The sequence below is a fragment of the Mastomys coucha genome, unplaced genomic scaffold, assembly GCF_008632895.1.
Source record: "Mastomys coucha isolate ucsf_1 unplaced genomic scaffold, UCSF_Mcou_1 pScaffold22, whole genome shotgun sequence".
NCBI classification, from domain to species: Eukaryota; Metazoa; Chordata; class Mammalia; order Rodentia; family Muridae; genus Mastomys; species Mastomys coucha.
Window position 1 is genome coordinate 76,080,577 of NW_022196905.1, and position 16,487 is coordinate 76,097,063.

A 16,487-nucleotide genomic window follows, 5' to 3' on the forward strand; every position below is an offset into this window, starting at 1 on the left:
CTGTATAGCCCTGGCTGTCCTGAAACTCACTCTGTAGACCAGGCTGGCCTCGAACTCAGAAATCTGCCCGCCTTTGCCTCCCAAGTGCTGGCATTAAAGGTGTGTGCCACCATGCCTGGCAAGTTTGCAGATTCTTAAATGGGGAAATATTTCATGGGGAAATGGAAAATAAAGAGTCATATATGGCCAAGAAACAAATGTGCAAAACAAAAAAGAGTAACAGTTTTCTTTTGATGGAGTTTATAGATGCTTTTAAGCTAACATCCTGCCTTTGACTCACATGGTTTCAGTTCATACACCTACATTACGATTATGCCAAGTCTCTCTAACACTCTATCCCTTTCTAATTCTTCCCTTATCCACTTACAATCTCTCATCTTCACCTGTTCTTTTTTTAATTACTACTGTTGCACATACACACACACACACACACACACATATACACACACATATGTAAAAATATGTTGGGTATTTATTTATTCATAAGTTTCTTCTACAAGGTAGATATTTTTAGGGTTAGATTGTGATTTTTTGGTTTACCTAATATTCAGAATCAAATAGCTTATCATTTAAAACATTAGGTCTCTTTAAAATCCCAATGTTATCATAATTGTGACTCTACCATTTACTTCAAAATGATATTAAACCAGAAATAAGGAAAAAGAAGAGTAGTCACAAAATTAAATTCTTAATATGCCAAGGCCATGGGTAATATGTACTTCCTCAAGAAGATGAATCTTGTGATATGAATATGACATATGCTATAACTCAATCTGAATTTAAACTCCATTTAAGGAGAAAATAAACCAGAAATTTTGAGTAAGTTAAAAACAAAAGAATTTAATTGCATTTTAGTAAATCATTTGGACACAGGTGTTACACATAGAGAAGGTTCTTATGCTGTCAAGTCAAGAACAGTGAACAAAAAATTAAGTGTAACTTCATAAAGATAACTATAATCTACTTCTAATCGACATCTATTAAGGGAAAACAACCACAACATCAACACTAAGATTAAAATTGACTTTGTAATGCTATTTTTTGTTTCTATGAAATAAATTCAACACTAAAGCCAAGAATAATTTGAACATTTACAGAACACATCAATAATACATTCTTACTCATATCTTCTTCAATTCAATGATTTTAATTCTCCATTGAACAAGTAGGGTTTATCAGAGAACTTAGCATCTGAATGTAAAAGGGGCAACTGTAAAATGCTTTTTTTAAAAAAAATTTGCATATCTTTGCTTCCTGAATAGCTATCAACTTAATTGTTTCTTGAATGCGATGCAATTTTTTTTCTCTCCAGTGTTGACCCTAATCAAAGCAATTAATTCCATAATGAAGTCTTTCATCACAGACACCATCTTATTATTATCTTGGTCTAAATTAATAGCATCATGATAATAATTAGTAGATTTGAAATCATCTATTTCTTTCTTACAACATGTGGACTCCTTATAAAAGAGCAATAGGGATGGAAATTAGGGTAAAACATGGCAGCTGTGTTGATTGCTGTACCCTTGTAACCTTAGCATCTGCGGCATGGGCCTGATTTAAATCTGAATGTGATACAGTTGTCGTATGCTTTCCTTCACCACACTCAACTACCAAGCTAAAATAAATAAATAAAATATAAATAAATATATTCAATGTATCCTACATATAACATATATTGTCTATAATTAACAGCACATATGTAACTTTTTGTTTCTCTGCCCATATTTATACCACATAAACACATAAACACACTGCTCATGTATTTATATGAATCAGTTCGGAGATCATCAGAACACCCCCACAGCAGCTTTATTTTTTAAAAAATATCCTTGACTAATTATAAACTTCCTACATCATTACACAATTACAAATTGGTACAATTTATAATTAAACTCAGTTGGTCAAACCTAAGGAACGAGTACTACATCATTAGATGTACTAAATGATTGCAGTTCTAAGGATATTTAACACTAGCAGAAAAATGCCCATGGGCTATATTTCTATAATCTTATTGAAAGTGTTAAATAAATGTTTCCTTCTTGATTGGTTTTGGAAAAATGATATTTTTATAGTTGGTACAACAAGATCTGGAAAAAGACAAGGAGATTTTCTGAATAATGTGAGAGGTTATGTGGTATTCAAAGATCTTTTCATATGGACATTTCTCTTTGTACAAATTTCTATTTAAAATTTTTCTAGGAAAAGTTTTATTTTCTGTCTTCATTTGAATATTGGCCATTGAAGTAATTTGTTTAAATCTTATTTTCTTGTATTACATATTTCTGTTCATAAATTATATATACATCAAAATACTTATATGAATATTATAATTATTTATTAATTATGGATATCTTTAAGATATTTATACTATTCAATGCATGCAATATAGAGAATTTCGTTATGTGAAAATGTGTAACAACAGTGCACTTTGTCTTATATATGAATTCTATGCTCTTAAGTTGCTTCATATCATTTTATGTCCTCGTGTTGATAAACAAATATAGCAGATCACATTTGTCTAAGATCTAGCATTTTTTGTTAACTTTTAAATTCCTGAAAACCCTATTATGTCATATCGATTACATTGAAATATATTCTCTTTAGTATTTGTTATATTTCATTCTTCTTACATTAAATACATTGTTAAGTAAACAAGTATTTAAGATATTTTCATTCCTCACAATCATAAAATAGTGACTCTGAAAGACACTGGCCTGAAGGGACTTGACTTGGCATAGAATTCCAAGGACCCTCGTTCTCAGACCAAAACGCTACTCAGGTAAAGAGCATCTCTGTCTCTGTGGAAGAATATTAAAACTCTCAGTAATAAGACTAAAATAATAATGATAGATTCCTTCTCAAAGTCCTGACATTATGCGTGGATGTCTTGTCTTTCCCTTTGTTGAATTGTGGATGACTTTTAATAAGTTATTTCTATTTCATGAAAACTTTCTTCTACAGTCTTTCTTTAAGAACAATTTAGTAAAAGTTTCCTGAGGAAGTTAAATTTTGTTCAGTTTTAATAATCTATTTGTTTTATGCCTTCAGTTATTCTTTCATAATATTACATACTTTTATACATTGAAAAATATTTTTTAATATTTATAACCATAAAAATAACTTTAAAGAATTTTTTGGTTCTATCCCATATACAATCACCAAACCCAGACATTATTGTGGATATCAACAAGTGCTTGCTGACAAAAGCCTGATATAGCTGTCTCTTGAGAGGCTCTGCCAGTGCCTGTCAAATACAGAGGTGGATGATCTCAGACAACCATTGGACTGAGCACAAGGTCCCCAGTGGAGGAGCTAGAGAAAGGAGTTTGCAGTCCCATGTAGGGCAGCAGCCTGTTCAGGCAACTTAGGCTCAGTGGAGTAATAGGCCTAGAACCCTGAAGCCCCAGTGGGCAGTTTCTGCCTTCAGGGGGCGGAGGAGTTCAGCTATAACTCCTGAGTCTCTGGCCGCTGTTTCAGTTATAGCCTCTCACAGCTGTCCCCCACAGGAGATGTGTGCTCTGTCAGGTAAACAATGCCCCAAGTTCCCAGCAATCTAGCTGGACCCTATCCCCAGTCATCTGACCACAGCCAGGCTTGCCTTGCCCCAAAGGTAGCCACGCCTCACACAATATAAGGGGCGGTTCGCCCCCTCCCCTCTCTCTTGCTCTTGTTCTTCTCTTGCCCTCTTTCCTCCTCTTAGCTTCTCTCTTTCTCCCTTGCTCTTTGTTCTCTTTTTTGCTTCCTTCTTTCCTTTCTCTCTCTCCTTCTCTTTTCTCCTTCCTCTCCTTTTATTCTCTTTACATGGCTGACCTATTTTCTCTTTCCTGTAATAAAATATCTCATTTATACATTGCCCCATTTTTGACTAAGTGCTATACAGCCACAGGCATCAGCAGCAGACAGCTCCAGGCCCCAGCAGAGAGAGATTCACCAGGCAGCAGGAGAGAGAGAGGAACACAGGCCCAAAGTCCCATAGGAGGAACAATATGAATCAACCAGTATCTCCATAGCTTCTAGTGACTAAGCCACCAAGTAAAGTGTATGCATAGAAGGACCCATGACTCCAGCTGTACATGTGGGATAGGATGGCCTTGTTGGACCCCAATGGGAGGAGGGGCTCTTGGTCTTGAGAAGGCTCAATGCCCTAGTGTACAGAAATGCAAGAACAGGGAAGCAGGAGTATGTGGGTTAGGGAATAGGGGGAAGTGGGATGGGATAGGGGGTTTTCAGAGGGGAAACCAGGAAAGGGGATAACATTTGAAAGGTAAATAAAGAAAATATATAATAAGAAAATTTTTTTTGGTGATCTCAACATCTGCCCCATATCAGGATTGAGCTCTCTGTCTTTCAGTCTTGAAAATCAGTCGTATTTTCTAGGTTCTTTGTTTAGTAAATAATATTAATCTATAGTTGAATATTGTGAATGCCATAGTATGAATAAACACTTTATAATGCATTGAGATATTTAATGGGAAGTTAACTTGGGTAGCCTACAAATCCAAATCTCATTTTGTGAACAGTATCTGATATATGATTTCATTTTCTTCACTTGTAATTTGGTTGTCTAGTCTGAGCTTCATGTGTCAGTTGGGTAGTTTTGCTTTGTGCAATAAGAATTTAGATCTCTCCTTCCTTTCTTTCTTTCTTCCAAAATTGATACTGTGTCTTTATATGGTAGTAATTGTACTGACCTCTCTCCTTATGGCTTTCACACAAGAATAATTGAATTTTTCTACTACCTCACTTTAAAATGCCCCACAGAGAACTTGATGCAAGTTTCCATCTGAGCAAAAGTCACAATGAAAATGTCAATATTATTGTTGGATATATCTTGCTAGGTCACATTCAAAATCTATTTGCTTTACTAATAACCTAGTCTTCTCTAGAAGGTGTTATTTATTTAATTTTCTATTTAAAATCAGTTTCTGTTGTACATACACTCCTCTAGGAATATACATTTTTCTATTTTATAGATAGTTATTAGTGTATTTTAATAAACCATATTACACCCATTTTTCTGCTAAGAGCTTAACTTTGCTTGATTAATTTCAGTGAGTATATAAATATACTTACTTATATATGTTAGAGTATTTTCTGATATATTTTGTATACAAAAAAGTCACACACGCACACACTTCAGTTAACTTCTATCTACAACTTGCTTTTCTTTCAAAATTTCCCAGTGATTAAATTTATAGAAATATAGTGCTTGAAATGTGTGGGTCTTTTTTTTTTATGTGCTTATCCATGACATTTTTGTCTTTTATTTATTTTTTTAACACTCCAGACTTTACTTCCCCTACCATCCCCCCCTGACTGTCCTATATCCCATACCTTCTCTCTACCCTCCTGTCTACATGAAGATGTCCCCACCACCAACCACCCACCCATCTAAACCTCTAAACCCCCTGGGTCCTCCAGTCTCTTGAGGGTCAGGTGCATCTTCTCTGACTGAACCTAGACCTGGAGTCCTCTGCTGTATATATGTTGGGGGCCTCATATCAGCTGTTGTATGCTGCTTATTTGATGGTCCAGTGTTTGAGAAATATCAGGGGTCCAGGTTAATTGAGACTGCTGGTTCTCCTACATAGTCACCCTCCTCCTCGTCTTCTTCCAGTCTTTTCCTAATTCAACTACAGGGGTCAGCACCTTCTGTCCATTGGTTGGGTACAAATATCGGCATCTGACTCTTTAGCTGCTTGTTAGGTATTCCAAAATGCATGGTTTTTAAGGGGAATACTACAATATTACAAAAGGTAAATGATTCCTTGCAGTGAATTTTGTTTGAAGATATGTAACTCAATTATGAGGTAGGAGTAATTAGACAGATCATGACAACAGTTACTGGAAGCATGATAGAAACCAGAGACCAGGAATAAACAGGAATTCAGACTATACCTTCCTGGTTAAAAGCACATTACACAAACTATTCTTCACTGACCCTATGTTTTGAGACAACAATAACCTCACATCCTGATTTATTTCTTCCATATCCACTGTAACACCAGTGGAAAGGGGTGAGTTGAACACCTTGAATAAGTGAGTTGAATAAGTGATATTTAACATCTTACTTAACCCAATCAGTTCTACTTATTTTTTTAATATTTATTTATTCAGTTCATATCCTGATTTGGCAGTGCCCTGTCCTCTCCTCCTAGTCCCATCCTCACACATCCTTCCCTCCATTAACTCTTCCCCCCGTGTGTATCACCCCACCGTGGGACATCAAGTCACACTGGTACTAAATTGATACTGATCCTAAATTCTCCCACTGAGGTCTAACCAGACAGGACAGCTAGGGAAAATAGATCTAGTAGCAGTCAACAGAGTCAGAAACTGGAAAAAGAGGGAGGAGAGGGGAGGGGAAAATGAGGCAGGATCAGGTATGGGAGGAAACAGGGATGATATACAGAGGGTCAGGAAGTTAAACAAAGGTGTGTAGCAATGGGGGTATAGGGAACTTGGGGTAGCCACCAGAAAGTCCCAGATGCCAGGAAAGCAAGAGGCTTCCAGGACCCAATGAGGATGACATTAGCTGAAATTCACAACAAAGGGGAGAGAGAACATGTAGAGACCATATCCAGAAGTTAGGCCAGGCCTCTGATTGAGATATGAGGTCACCCCCTCATCTCCAAAAATTTTAACCCAGAATTTCTCCTGTCTAAGGGAAATACAGGGACAAAGTGTGGAGCAGAGACTGAAAGAAAAGCCGTCCAGATGTCCCACATGGGGATCCATCTCCTATGTAGTCACTAAACCCAGACACTATTGCTGATGTCAAGAAGTGCTTGCTGGCAGGAGGCTGATATGTCTGTCTCCTGAGAGACTTTGCCAGTGCCAGACCAATACAGATGCAGATGCTTGCAGCCAATCATAGGAATGAGTAAGGGCACCCCAACAGAAGGGTTAGGGAATGGCCTGGAGGAGCTGAAGGCGTTTGCAACCCCATAGGAAGAACAACATCTACCAACCAGATCTCCCAGAGCTCCCAGGAACTAAACCACCAACCAAAGAGGACTCATGGCTCCAGCTGCATATATAGCAGATAATGGCCTTATCTGGCATTAATGGGAAGGCAGACTCTTGGTCCTGTGAAGGCTTGATGCCCCAGTTTAGGGAAATGCCAGGGTGGTGAGGTGGAGTGAGTGGGTGGATGGAGGAGCACTCTCATAGAAGCAGGGGGAGATGGATGGAATAGGGGGTTTTTGAGGAGGAAAAACTGGGAAAGGAGAAAACAGTTGAAATGTAAATAAATAAAATATCCAATACAATTTTTTTTAGAAAGAACAGAGTTGACAAAGTAAGGCATTATGAAAATTATATGGAAAACTATTATTCATAACCTAACTTTAAAAATGTTTATGAATATTTGAACACATGAGGTAAAAATAAATATTGGAGAATACCAAGTGTTAAAGGATTAAGCAAGGATTGAGAAGTTAAATCAAAGAAAGGAGTAGACAATGTATGGGTTATTCAAAACATAGAATGTATAATAATACCACATGAAAATTCATTAACTTAGCTTATATAAAAATATAACCTAAAAATCGTGTTCAAATACAATTAACTTGAGTAGAAGGATTATTTCTCTCCAAGAAGTTACAGATTATTAAACAAAAATTTCAGGATGACTCATGTGATACCCTTCTGTGACTTATTGATTAGGGAATGGTTGAGATCTTTAAAATGGAACAGGTGTTTACCCTTTCCCTGGGTTACCCACCATATCTAAATCCTAATACCATACGGCTCACCATACTGCATACTTTGATGTCAAGACCTAGAGACTTCAGTCTTAAAACTGCTTGAAAACTTCATTTCCTGCAGGCTAGCTTTCATATTATCAAATAGTGAGATGCAGTTGCTGGGGACTAGACATCAGTGATCTTATCCTACGTAGGACTCTGATACTACAACACTCCTCTCTAGGCAAGCACTGCCCATTCATGTAATAGTGGCACAGTGTTATGAGATAACTGATTTCTTTCTATCAACTTTCATGTCTGTGCCACAGCAGGCATTATCTCAACTGTATCACCACCTGCTACTGTAACTCAGGGTTGAAGGTTAAAGAAAGGAAGGCAGTAGATTATGGGTAGGTAAGATCTGGTTGTTGCTGTTCGTTTTGATAAATGGCTATCCTACCGCATTATTTTTCTGTGGTAAAATGCTCTTAGGAAAAGAGTCCAATGTGGCACCAGGAAGGAAAGTGTGCTGTCAGGAACAGGAGGGTGCTTGGTTCACATTTGCCTTCATATGTAGGAAAAAAGCCTGAGCAAGAAATGTGGAGGGGTTTGAAACCGCCAGGCCTGCTCTGAGTGACCTAATTAATCTTTGTGGCTCTACTTCCTTAAGTTTTCCAAACCTTCCCAAATGAGACCACTAGATAGAGACAAGAGGTCCAAAGGTGTGAGGCTGTCAGGGGCATTTCACATTCACAATATAAAATACTTCATACTTGCTCTCTATTATATGTCTAAATTTCTGGACTGTCTTCTGGATATATGTTGTAAAAATACTGCTTTAAAAATGGGTCTGAATTATACTAGTGATTTACAGCAAACTCTGAGGAGGATAAAATGGAAATGTATCAATTTTATAAGAATGTACATTGTTTTGTTAATCATGCATAGACATAAAGATGATGGGAAATTATATTTCTTGAAGATATATATGTCTCATCTCTTCTTTTACCTTTCTACTACACTAAAGAGCAAAAGAAACTGGGAACATTTTATGTAAAATAAATACAAGTAAACTATGAAACATGGAGAGAATATACATTAAGTAATTTCCTTAGGTTCTTAGGAAAAAAATAAAGTTTTTCTTTTTGTGTCATTTCTAAGTACTACACATTTGAGTTATTTCAAATATCTAACAAAAACAAAAATTAAAAACCTAACAAAGATCTATTTTCTCTGCATGAGGACAGAACCAGCCATATATATATATATATATATATATATATATATATATATATATATATTCACAATATTCATATATTCATATATATTCATATATATATGCCTTGTGAATAATAATTACCCTTCTTCAGACAAAGTCAAAAGCTAACAATAGTTCCATTCCCATTCACTGGAATGGGTTTAAATTGGCTTCCAGCATCACTAAAATGTGTTGGCAATAGGAAAAAGTAAATATATTATTGATAACTAAACTGGCTCCTCTCCTGAGGTCACTGCAGAATGTTTAGTGAGCCTTGATTTCAACTTGCACCCAGAAATAGGAAGGTATGACCTTATATCATTTTCTCCATTCTCAATAAAGTCCTCATAGAAATAAAGGACATTTGCCATTATTTCCTGTGGCTCAGTGTTTTCTACACTGTCTCAGCATGACATAATTTTTAAAGCCTATCTAGTGGAAATTCCACCTCAAATATTATTCTTTAGCTCTCACTATTCAATTGAGCCTTTCAAATTTTTCTTTACAGTCAATATTAACATAATTTATATTTCCATTATGTTTAAAGATAAACTAGGTAGTCACAATCAATCCTTAAATATTTGAATGGGCACTATTTTTAGTTATTAGTTTTATGGGTGGAATTTTACTCATCTTTTCTACTGAACAAAATATGTTGCAGTTCTTGAGCCCAGAACATGACATCACCATTTCAGATATATTTATGTGAGGTCATACTTTTCTATTGCAAGCAAGCAATTCCATTTTAGCTACCCTATCTTTACTAGGAATTAAACATCATCTTTACTCTTTATTTGTGTTTTTATCCAAGTTTAAATTGGATTCTTATATAAAGTTGTTGTTGGGAAGCTATTCAATTCTATAAAACATTCACAATGATCATCAGGTTTATTTGCCATCTCCCAGATCCCCCTGCTCCAATGCTTTAGCTGTTTCCATTACTCATTTTCAAGATGTTCACAATTTACAAATAGTCTGTTGCACTATTCAATCCTAAATGTGTTACTTACTTAAGATAAGTAATTTCCTCATTTCCTGTAACCCTGTCTTACTGGTCCATCAGAAACTTCATAAAACCTTCTCTTTTTTTTTTTTTTTTTTGACTAGTTTATTATTCTCTGGTTCAGTAAGAAGGTCAGCTAAACTTTGTAGTTTTATACTCATGCTTCTTGAACCTTCCATATGAATCCATTTGCTGACTGCATTGATCAGGATGGATATTTAAAGGACATATAAATAGAAATTAATCCTAGATTTTATCTGGGCCATATAGCTCAATGTTGTTATTTATTTTGAATACTTATTCCCAGATAGAGTTAACAATGAGGTCTCCTCCTTTGGTCCCATACAGAAATTTAAAGAAAGATAGAATAAGAGTCCTTATTCCTTGACTTTGAGTTAGTTTTACAAATAGTAATGGGGTTTATAGTAGTACAGAGGCTATGGTTTTAGGTTCTGCATATATACATATATATATATATATATTATGTATATATTTATGAAGGCCTTTCAATATTCACTCCTACCAAGATATCAATATAACATCAAGAAAAAATTTTCTAACTATGAATGATCATATTATCTGAAAAGAAAATATGGAAAAAACACACAAAAGGTTGAGACTGTGAACCTATATATTCTGTGCTATTGGGTTGGTTAAAATTCCACTCATCAAGTGAACTTCATAGACACAAATCATTGTCAATAAGTGAGTGTTGTGACAACTTTGTTTCAAATATTGACATCAGTTTTAGCTCATAAGTGCCACAAACTTATCCATGAACTACCTTAGAGAAAACTAAAGAGTATTTGCTGCAAACATTTACGATGTTAGCATGTGGGTCTTTGTCAAGCAGTATGGCTCTTCTCTCTTTTCGAGAAGTCCCACATTCACTCCACACATGCTTTACTGACTTTAATGCTGAGTCAAGCTAGGCTTATTTTCAACAGAGCAGCATTTATTTCACTTGTGGTGAATCACATATCTAGTTCAAGAGGCACTGAGTTTGTTCTTTTTATGGTGATATCATGATTCACTCACTTCCACAAAAGGTGACATTCCGACTATTAAGCAATAGCTCCCTGTTTCCTTTGTCTGTTTCTTCCTTCTCTCTAAGTCATCATGCTATAGTCTGTGATTTTGATTCTTCAAGTGAAAGTCATTATATTCCAGCCCTTTTCTAAGCATAGATCCTCCCAAGGCTTGAACATCTGTGTGCTTCCTTTACTCCTCTCCTTCTATTCTCTCCTTCTCCTCTTCCTCCTTCTTCTCCTTTCAATTTCTAATTTCCAAATATATGTGGATTTTAACATGTCTCAATGTGATAGTATCTGTTGGTTTTTCCTAAAAGTCTTAGCTATGATAGTATTCAGTCAGTGACCACTTTCATCAAGCCGTTATTTTCTTTGTTGTGGCAGGAAGTACCCCTTAGCATGCTCTGGCTAAATTCTAAGCTCTTCCACCTTCAAATGTATGAACCCTGAGTTAAGTGGCAAAGGTGAATCAATCAGGTAACTCTCATACCAGATATAATATTGGAAATCATATCCATAGTGCTTTCTCAGATTTGCAGCTAGGACATGAGGACTTGGCCCTATTTAATGCATTGTATTCCACAGTGGAGAAATAATACCATAGGGATAACTAAGTGTATGTAATCTTCACTATATTCATTCATGTGCTTCCTTTAATTGGATATAACATATCCAATCAAGGCTACTTTGATTGCCAGAACTATGACCACATCATAGGCATTGTTGTCATGGCTTATTTAATAATTCCAAAAAGGAAATAGGTTTTGGGTTTTCATGGTCTATTACCTTTCTTTTTTTCTTTCTTTTTTTTTGTTTTGTTTGTTTGTTTGTTTGTTTTGTTTGTTTGTTTGTTTGTTTGTTTGTTGTTTTGTTTTTTCGAGACAGGGTTTCTCTGTGTAGCCCTGGCTGTCCTGGAACTCACTCTGTAGACCAGGCTGGCCTTGGACTCAGACATCCACCTGCCTCTGCCTCCCAAGTGCTGAGATTAAAGGTGTGCACCACCACTGCCTGGCGGTCTATTACCTTTCTAATCTCATACTTTCCAGCCTAGAGCTTCACACTGCTATTATAGTTGTTCATTCAAACTGGGTAGAATTAATTGAATTTTATTTCCATATATGTACTAGAGATGCTATCATCATAAAATCCTTAAAAATAATTTGGAGTTGTAATAATTTCTTAAACTTCTGTTTATTATAAATCATGACAATATTCTTAATAATAACTGGAGCCCTCTGGTGACTTCACTCAACAGAACCATCAATGATACAATATAGTACCTTATAGTAACACATATAGTACCGTAATGTACTATAATGACTCTTGTCTTCCTCCACCAAGTAAATTATTCAACATACTTAATGAAGGAATCTTGTTTAAATTTCATTTTGAAAAATAATTTAAAGATGATTAAGTAATTTAAAAATTGCAGTCAGCAATATCTGCATAACTATATTTTAGATTTTACTGTATTTTCTTAGAATTTTAAGTGTTGTTTGTTGTTAGTGTTTATTCATGGTAAGACTTAAATGTTATCAACAAGAAACAGTTTGTAGTATGTACAATAAAATGAATATCATAATAATATCAAAGTAATAACTTTTGCATCACTTCAACCAAAATAATTGGCAGATGCATCCTAAGTAGAAAAACGGCACCACTGAAAGCTGTTTTAGTCCATCATAGCTGAGAAAGAATTATGGGAAGGCAGCAGGAGAATGTGCCAATGGCTGATTACCTTGTACCTTGCACCAAGAGACAGAAAGCAGACACTAAAAGTTACTGGGATAAATAGATTTCAAAGTGACCTACTCCTGCTAGGCTAGCACCAACTCCTTAAATCTTCAAAACCTTCAAACCAGTGATACTAGCTGGAACAAATGTTCAAAACATAATTGGAACAGAACACGATTTTAGAAACAAAATATAACATATACTGAGGTATTTAGACTGAATTATTATCAATTTCTTTATTCTCTCATACAGCTTTTTTTTTTATTCTTTACATATTGTTTTCTGAGTTTTTACCTAGATCATTTTGCAAAAACAAAAAATTCGATTATTTTGTAATTGGAATTTAATAATGCAAGAGAATATATATCATTTTAAATAATTCAAAATATTTTTCTTGAAACTCTTTTATAAATACATTTTGACCCTTTTAAAGATTTATTTCCTTTTTATTTTATAACAATTAGTTATTTCTAGCTTGTATATTTATCTATCATATGCATGTTTAATGCTCGCAGATGCCAGAAGAAGGTGTCTCTAGAATTGGAGTTACAGATGGTATGAGCTTCTATGTGGGTGTCATGAACTGAACCCATATCTGAATGACAATCAAGTTCTCCTAAACTTGGAGTCTTCTTTTAAACCCAATGGATGCCAGACTTAAATAAAACTAATGCCATTCAAGGAGAGAGTAAATTATGAAATAAACCTATAACTACTTTTTTTTCTAATTTCTCAAGTCATCTCTTTAAATTTCACCACATAGTTTGTGATTTTATTAACACGGTTGAAAATATAATGTCTACAATAATCTCATTGTGCAAACCCAGAAACAAGAAACAAGCTAGCTGTCCCTATACAGAAGAATGGGTAAAGAAACTGTGGTACATTTACACAATGTAATCTTACTCAGCTGTTTTTAAAAATGACATCATGAAATTTGCAGTCAAATGGATGGAACTAGAAAAAATCATTATGAGCGAGGTAAGCCAGACCCAGAAAGACAACATAATATGTACTCACTTACAAGTACATATTAGCCATTAAGTAAATAAGCAAGCTAAAATCCATATAGGTTTGGTAAAGAGGTAGGGTTTATGGGGAATAGATGGCTCTTTCAGGAGGCAGGGTAGGTAGAATAGGTGTTATGGGCAAAGGAGATGTTTGTGATAGGAGCAGAGGACTAGGAAGGTGAGGGCGAGAGTACAAAGAAGGAGAGTACGGGGAGAGACGTCTGGAACTCGGGTATTTGGGGGACCGTATGGAAACCCACTGAGGTGAGAACTTCCTTGAATGTATGAAAGTAATCCTCATGAGGATGTCTAGTAATGGAGGATACAGAGTCTCGACTCACCATCTCCAATTGTCAAGCAAAGCTTCCAGTGAAGGGACCACCGTTCAGTCAAGGTGGTCCTATGGAAATTCCAAAACCATCCAGTCATTTGCTAGGTCAAATTTTTCCTTTCTGCAAACTGACAAAAAGGCTCCAGTACAGAAGATTGCACCCACACAGTTCATTGAACATAGAGAAGTCAAGCTAGAACTGGAGCCTTGACTCCTACATTCTAGTTTCTTTCCTGAACAAAAGGTACTCAGTGAGCTACTGAAAGAGAAACATTGAAAATAATCTACCCATGAAACCTTTGACCTATATAATCTGTCCTGTTTGTTCAGTATGCTAAGGCAATGGTGGCAAGGAACTTGTGTGAAAAGCCAATGTCTGATTTGATTTAAAGTCCCATACAAGACACTGCTTGGATAAGTACAAACTAGAGAATAAATAGTCCAGAGACCTCAGATAAAACAAACAAACAAGCAATGAAAGCAATCAGTAAAATGACTACTAGTGATATTTGGTTGTACTCTTAGATCAGAGCTTTATCCAATCATCATCAGAAAGACTTCCTCCAATAACAGAGGGGCACAGATGCAGAGACCCACTGCCAGACATTAAAAGAAGGCAGAGATTGAATGGGAAGTCTCCATCAAATCTCCCCCATCAGAGGTCAGGGAATTACAAGAGAGGAGAAAAGTGTGAGAGCCAGAGGGAATGGAGGACACCAGGAGAATAGGGTTCCCTCAGTGAACTAAGCAAGGTGCATATGACCACCCAGAGACTGAAACAGGAAGGATGGAGGTTACAGTCCTCTATATATGTATTATAAATACGAGCTTAGTATTTTTATGGGACACCTGCATGGGAGAATGAGTGGGTCTCTTACTATTGTGCCTGATCTTGGGTCTTTTATTCACAAGTTGTGCTGTTGAGTCAAACTTCAATATGATAGTTTTGCTTCCTCTCACCATATTTTACTTTGCCGTGTTTGTTTTTTATCTACTAAAAATATTCTAATGTCTTACATCAAAGTCACAACTTGACAAGTTTAGTTTGAATTCTTCAGATATTAAATTGTAAAAAAAAGTAACAAACATTGCAAAATTAAATACCTTCAGCTTAAATTTTATGTTTAGTTTGGATGAATTAGTATAGCTATGGAATGCTAACTTGACAAAGATGAAGCTGTGAATACTGTAGCAAGAACCAAATAAAGAAAACAAATTAAAAAGAAAAAAAAAAACTCTATCTTTAAACAGAATACCATGAATTTTACCCAAAAGGGCTAAGAATTTTAATATTTTGCCAAATATAATTTCAAATTTGGAGGCATATATCTCGATCTCTTTTATTATTTCCTACTGTTGTTCAAATAATTTGCAGAATTCAAAAAACAAATACCCACATTATTCTGTTACTCTCCTATGAGTTTAAGTTCATCTGATCTTTCTTTTGCAGCAGGAATGATTTTAAAGACAAAATAAAGGACAGCTAGAGGTATTATGAAGCCCTGACTTCATTAACATTTTGATGAATTTGAGTGTGTGTGTGTGTGTGTGTGTGTGTGTTTGTGTGTGTGTGTGTGTGTGAGAGAGAGAGAGAGAGAGAGAGGGAGAGAGAGAATGTGTATGTAAGCAGATGCATTTAGAGTTGACATATGTGAGCATGCTTAAATTGTGTCATCTGTATGCTTTGTTCTCTAGCAGCAACAGTGAAAGTAAAACTCAGTATTTACCCATTTGCACAGACAGAAATATGGAAATATGGAAACCATGAAACCCATTGTTTTCCGGGGTAAAGAAAAATGTTAGGTTGCAAATTTCTGCTTATAGCAGCATACTTCTTTGTTTTTTGGTTTTTTTTTGTTTGTTTGTTTGTTTTTTAGTTTTAACTTTTTTATTAGATGTTTTCTTTGTTTACAATATCGCCTTTCTCAGATTCCCTTCAAAAAAAAAAAAAAAGAAAAGAAAAGAAAAACAAAAACAATCCCCTGTTCCCTCTCCCCACCCCCTGCTCACCATCCCACCCCCTCCTGCTCTGGCATTCCCCTACACTGGGGCATAGAACCTTCACAGGGCTAAGGGCCTCTCCTCCCTCAACTTGGCCATCATAGCAGCATACTTCTTAACAACTACCACAAAGTAGTAGCTGTATGTATGATATAAAAACGTAAACATAAATACTTATATTTTATATTGTTTTATGCGTATATACTCTACATTGCTTAGGTAAAAGCTTTCCACATCATTCCACTTTGTCTGCCCTAAATAATTTCTACTATTTTTCTACTATTGCTCTTCTCTCTCTCAACCTCTTAGCTTCTCCTCTTTACTCTCACTTCTTGTTCACTCTTTCTTCTTCCCCCTCTCTCCACATGCCATGGCTAGCCTCTACTTTCTCTCTCTCTCTCTCTCTTTCTCTCTCTCTCTCTCCCTCC